The sequence below is a fragment of the Saccopteryx leptura genome, chromosome 2, assembly GCF_036850995.1.
Source record: "Saccopteryx leptura isolate mSacLep1 chromosome 2, mSacLep1_pri_phased_curated, whole genome shotgun sequence".
NCBI lineage: Eukaryota > Metazoa > Chordata > Mammalia > Chiroptera > Emballonuridae > Saccopteryx > Saccopteryx leptura.
This window is the reverse complement of record NC_089504.1, coordinates 103,266,831-103,273,251: the sequence shown is the minus strand read 5'-3', so window position 1 is coordinate 103,273,251 and position 6,421 is coordinate 103,266,831.

The window sequence follows — 6,421 nt, the reverse complement described above, 5'->3', positions numbered from 1 at the left end:
CTTGGGGTCTCAACCGACCTTAATCTGTCTCTAGGTACAGAAAGTTTTCTCTGGAAAAAAGTCAGCGTGATTACTCAAAATTAGTCTGCCTATGGCAGGATAGCAAAATAAAACAATAATAACAAACAAAACAACTTTCACCCACTAAAATGTAAGCCATCTGATGCCAAGATTGTGTGTGTGCATGTGTTTTCACTTACAAACCCCAGTGCCTAGAATATGCTGGCACTTAATATACTTATTTAATCAATGAAGTATTCTTATTTTTCAGTTTGTTCATTTAATTTGTTTTAATTTTTCTGCTGTTCTTTTCTCAAAGCTGAGCACCAGATTTGATTTTACCTTTTTGTTGTTGTTGTTCTTTAAAGTTTTTTGAGTATTACTTTCAAAAGACATTGTTCTGGCCCTGGCCAGTTGGCTCAGTGGATAGAGTATTGGCCTTGGGTATGGGCATCCTGGATTTGATTCCTGGTCAGGGCACACAAGAGAAGTGACCATCTGCTTCTCCCCCCCTCCATCTCCTCCCTGTCTCCCTTTTCCCCTCCCACAAATAATGGATCATATGGTCTAAGCATCAGTCCTGGGCTCTGAGGATAGCTCAGTTGATTGAGCAAAGGCCTCAGACGGGATGTTGCTGTGTGGATCCCGGTCAGGGTGCATGCAGGAGTCTGTCCATCTTCTCTTCTCTCACTTAAAAATAAAAAACAACAACTTTATTTTGGAATATAAGACATTTCCAGGGTTCTTTTGTTCTTATAAGTGACATGTGACTATATTTTCACCAGTAAGGTATAAGTGAATATGCAGCAGCCTAAGAAATCATTTCTTGAAGAGTTGAGTTACTAACCCAGGACCAGTGACCTCTATACTTCAATTCTGTGACAGAGAAACTATTTATTATTTTTTTTTTTTTTTGGTATTTTTCTGAAGCTGGAAACGGGGAGAGACAGACAGACTCCCGCATGCGCCCAACCGGGATCCACTCGGCACGCCCACCAGGGGTGACGCTCTGCCCACCAGGGGGTGATGCTCTGCCCCTCCGGGGCGTCACTCTGCCACAGACCAGAGCCACTCTAGCGCCTGGGGCAAAGGCCAAGGAGCCATCCCCAGCGCCCGGGCCATCTTTGCTCCAATGGAGCCTTGGCTTCGGGAGGGGAAGAGAGAGACAGAGAGGAAGGAGGGCGGGGGGGGGGGGTGGAGAAGCAGATGAGTGCCTCTCCTGGCTGGGAATCGAACCCCGGACTTCCGCACGCCAGGCCAATGCTCTACCACTGAGTCAACCGGCCAGGGCCTTGCCTTGTATTTGAGACTAGCCTCCTAGGTTCTAGTTACACACTGCTGCTTTGCAAGAAAACACCACTTTGACATGACCCAAAACTGGCCCACATTAAATAGTACAAAGATTTATACATCTTGAATAGGACATTGATTTTTGTTTCCATTTGAAAGGTAATAACTTTTAATCTGCAAATTATTATTATGAATAATAGGCACATTAAAAAGAACTGTTTAGGCTTCAGAGATCCCCAAATGTTGACGCCAGGGAACTTAGGGTGGGAGTAAAAATGTGGTATCCACTGGTATAGTTCATATGTTGCACAACCAGATATCACAACATTATGATATATTTTATATTTTTATGTCACTTATTGTATCCCACAGGTGTTAATGTGTTGAAATAATAAAAATATGCTATGGAGCAAGTGATGCAGAATGTTTCAGCAACACTTAGTTTGTCCCAAAGTACCTTAAATCAACTTAGCCAACTTCCAAAACAAATTCTATTGAATCCAGCCTCTACATATGTCACAAACTGTTTATAAAATGTTAATAGTAACTTAGAATAAAATCTGAAGATGAGAAATGGCATGACATTTTAAACATATTTTCCTGGGTCACAATTGTCAATATGAAAATTAGCTCAATCTAGTTGAAGATAGATAAGTAATACATAATAAGCACAATGTTAGCTGTTATTATAGTGTGAATGAACTTCTTACTTCTATTAGAGAATCTGAAAAGACTAGTTATATTTTTTAAATGGACATTTTATGTATGTTAATAGAGTTATTGTGGCAGTTATTTCACAGTATTTACAAATACAGAATCATGTACACTCAAACAAAAATAATGTATTTTATTGATACTTCAAAATATGAAAAATAGTTATTTTAATTAGATTTCTTAGGATTTTTGAGTATTTAAAACTATATTAACATTTATTGTCTTAATAGTAGGCCTAGATAAGTGAAATTTCTAAACAACAAATTAGTTTGTGTACAGAGACTGATTATATAGCAAGAAAGTTTTGGAAGCTCACATATATATGAGTTTATTCTGTGTGTATAGTGCCTGTGTGGATTTCTCATAGCACTACCTACTTGTTTGTGGAAAAGTATGCTTTTAGGTCATCTGGATGCCTCAGCAAGAGAATTGTTAGATGAGTATAAATCTGGCTATTGTACAAGTATAAAGTGACATATCCTACTTGTGCTGTTGTTTGTCTTTTAAGGTTATATTTTGCCATTGTTTATTTTGTTAAATTCTATTATAACATATATAGATAAATAGTAGTTTAAATATAACTATATAGTTAATGTTAAATATGCAACCTTAACAAAAGAGGGTACACAGGATACTTTAAAATGACTTTTTATAAATATATCAGATTATGGTGTGTTTTGGTCTGTGTTTTTATACAGCTGTTTTGGAAATGCACATTTGAACACACTCACAATTTATCTGAAGCTTCCATCATTTCAATCAAAATCAAAATCTAGGTCTTCTGCACTGAGTATGAAACGTGTAGCAGCATGTGCAGTTCACTCCCAAATTATCATTTTTCTTTCCAAAAGCGTTGATAGGTTGAACTTTTATGTCTTGGAACACAAATAATGATATTCATGGTGGTTTGGTTTCAGGCCAGTGCTCAAATCCACTTACCCTGAAATGTAATTTAAAAATTGATTCTAATCTCCATATGTTAAGTACATTTTTTATGGGAAAAATGAATCAATACGTCTTTCTCACTGAAGCACTAGTGCCATACTAGTTGTTATTTCACTTCTTTAGACTTTTGCATTTTTAAAAGGGTTTGCAAACACTCTACGGGTGTAACATAGTATTTTTCAGCAAATACACATTACGTAGCCCCAGCCGCCCCCCCCATAGGAAGAATATATATACTTCCTCACTTCTTGCCTTGAGCTTGCATCAGTGGATATAGTCCACCCAGAGCTTTAAATGTGCCTGTGCTGGTGCCCTTGCTGTCCTAGGTGTTTGGCATTTTCATAGGAGCCCATTCTGTGAGCACCTCTGCCCTCCATCATTGGTCCTAAAACAAAACATGTAGGAAAAAGTTACTACAGGGAACCCTGAGAAGGGCGGGGTGGGGGAGGGGGGGAGAAGTGAGAAATACATTAGCATTTCCCACTGGTATTTTTTAACAGTTTGTTCTGAAGGATAACTGAAACAAAAATTAACACATATAACCACCTACAAATTCATGGAAGGTGTCTCAGTGAGGCTAAAAGGTTGAGAAAAATACTTTAAGATCTGTGGGAAACTTTAAGCTAAGGATATAAAACTTTGCAAGAGGATGAAACCCTACATTTTGTCACTTATATTAGTCCCAACTCTTAAAAAAAAACCCTCATAGACACAGAAAACAATATGGTGATTACAAGAGGAAAAGGAGGTCAGAGGAGGTAGAAGAGAATAAAGGGGGGGTAAAGCGTGATGCAATGAGACTTGACTTGGGGTGGTGAACACACAATACAGTATTAAAGCATTATACACCTGAAACCTATATAATTTTATTAACCAGTATCACCCTTATAAATTTAATTAAAAATAATAAAAAAAATTTTTACCAATACATAAATGATATAAATATTAAAAAGATATCCAACATAAAAAATAATAGTAATATGTTATAAATGGAGCAGGAATGTATTTTTTGAAAATACCTTTTATCCAGATGCCTTTGCTATAACTGATTTTACTTTAGATGACCCAAGGGAAGATAAATAATGGTAGAAAATTAATGATGAATATTTAAAAATATTGCCCGATGATAAAATCAATAAAGAACTAATACTGACAACCTAATATTGGAAAAATAAAGAAAAAGAGGCTCAGAAACATAAAAATATTAAAAACATTTAATAGTCAAGTGATGAAATAAAATTTTGGTGATATAAAGTCTAAACAAGTATCAGGGGCAAGGAGAATTAGGGAAATATTTCTTTTTTAAAATTTTATGAACCTAATCTAGATAAAGAGAGGAAGGGAAAGAAAGAGACAGAAACATCAATCTGTTTCTGTTTGTGTCCTGACTGGGGATAGAACTGGCAACCTTCAGGTATTGGGAAGACCCTCTCACTAACTAAGCTATCCTGCCAGGGCAGAAATATCCTTAAATTACATAAGCAAATGCATTAATAGTGTTAAGAAATCAAGCAAAACATTATAGCTCAAAGTGTTATGCCAGGTGACCCTGAGAAAGATCTAGAGCTTGATGCATCAGCTTAAGAATTGGTTCTTAGGCACCAATAGGACTTATTAAATAATGAAGGTTTAATCAGAGGGAAGGAGTATTGGGAAATTTCTGATATCACGAGTGCCCAGCATTCTAGCTCTTGGTCTGCTTATTTCTGTCACAGTATTTCTCTCAGAATGTTTTGCTCCTAACTACACTCTGACTACTGAGACAGATTGGCATTTGCTTTTCATGACAAGTCATCTATTTCTTTGATTACTAGAGAACCAACAGTAATCAATAATAAGTACCAACATTTAGTACTTTTAAAGGTACAGTGATGGACGGAGCATGCTTATTTTAAAGCTTGATGTGGATGGTTATTCAGATGTTACACCACTGAAAGCGAAAGAAGTATAAAACAGGACATCCTTAAGTGACTTCTGGAAAGGTGATTACCTATAGTTTTATTAATTTTGACATGATGCATCACAAATATCCCCAGATAACTTGTCTAAATCTTTGTTTTTGCCAGAAGTTAATACCAGGGTTCTTATTTATCAGACAATATTTTCTCAAGAGGAATCATGCTAAAAATAAATTTCTTTCCAATATTGCTTTTTTACCAAACTAAAATCTGCTTCTAGATTCAGATTTCCTTTCAAATAAAAATTCTCACCTCAGACATTCTTTAGCTCTTCCAAAAATTTATATTTCTAGACTAGAACTGAAGAAATAAAAAAAATTAACTTGCAAAGATAAATATACAGAAATTTGCAAATATTATAATTTTTCTATGTGGTATAAAATTGATGGTGAATATTTATAAATAAGTGTCTATATTTTAACTTTTTAAAAGAATATGTTAAATAGTGGTAAACAACTTATATTTGTTATCAACCTAGGCCTAGAGCTTAAATATTTCGATGATAATGATGACATAAAAGATAGAGATAAACACTGAAGATTTGTAGTTATGTATCTTAATTGGTTAAATGTAATTGTACTTCCCTAAATGATTTTCTTACCATTACATTTAAAGTCTAGAAATTTTAGCATTTTAACCAATTAATTGAGATTTCCTCAAGATTTGCTGTTGTTTTTCTTTTAAATGTGAGACTTAATTTAAAATCTTCAGTGAGGTATAACTGACATAAATTTAAACATATTGAAAATGTTTAAGTTGATGAGTTCCGACATATGTATACACTCATGAAGTCATCACCAGAATTTAAATAATAAATATATAAAAAACCTCTAAAATCTATGTATCACTTTTTTTAAAATTTTTATTTATTTATTCATTTTTAGAGAGAGAGGAGAGAGAGAAGGGGGAAGGAGCAGGAAGCATCAACTCCCATATGTGCCTTGACCAGGCAAACCCGGAGGTTTTTTTTTTATTATTATTATTCTTTTTTTTAATTCATTTTAGAGAGGAGAAAAGGAGAGAGACAGAGAGGGAGAGAGAGACAAAGTGGGGAGGAGCTGGAAGCATCAACTCCCATATGTGCCTTGACCAGGCAAGCCCAGGGTTTCGAACAGGCGACCTCAGCATTTCCAGGTCAACGCTTTATCCACTGCGCCACCACAGGTCAGGCCTATGTATCACTTTTAATCCAATTTATCTCCCCACTGAAACCCCTTCCCTAGACAAACACTAATTTGTTTCCTGCAGTTGTTCTCTGCCCTAATGACCATATTAAGCATAAAAAAACGATATGCCAAAAGATAGTTAACTGTTTCATGCACTGAATACTTAAATAAAAACAATAAAAGAGACACATAAAACTAGATTATGTTATAAGAAAGACTTTTAAAATGTTAATGAAAAAATATTAAATAATACTGGACAAAAACAATAAAAGTGTTATTTAAGATATTTGCATATTGCTTCTTGATTGGCATCCTCATTTGCAATTTTTTTCACCTATGGATGGAATG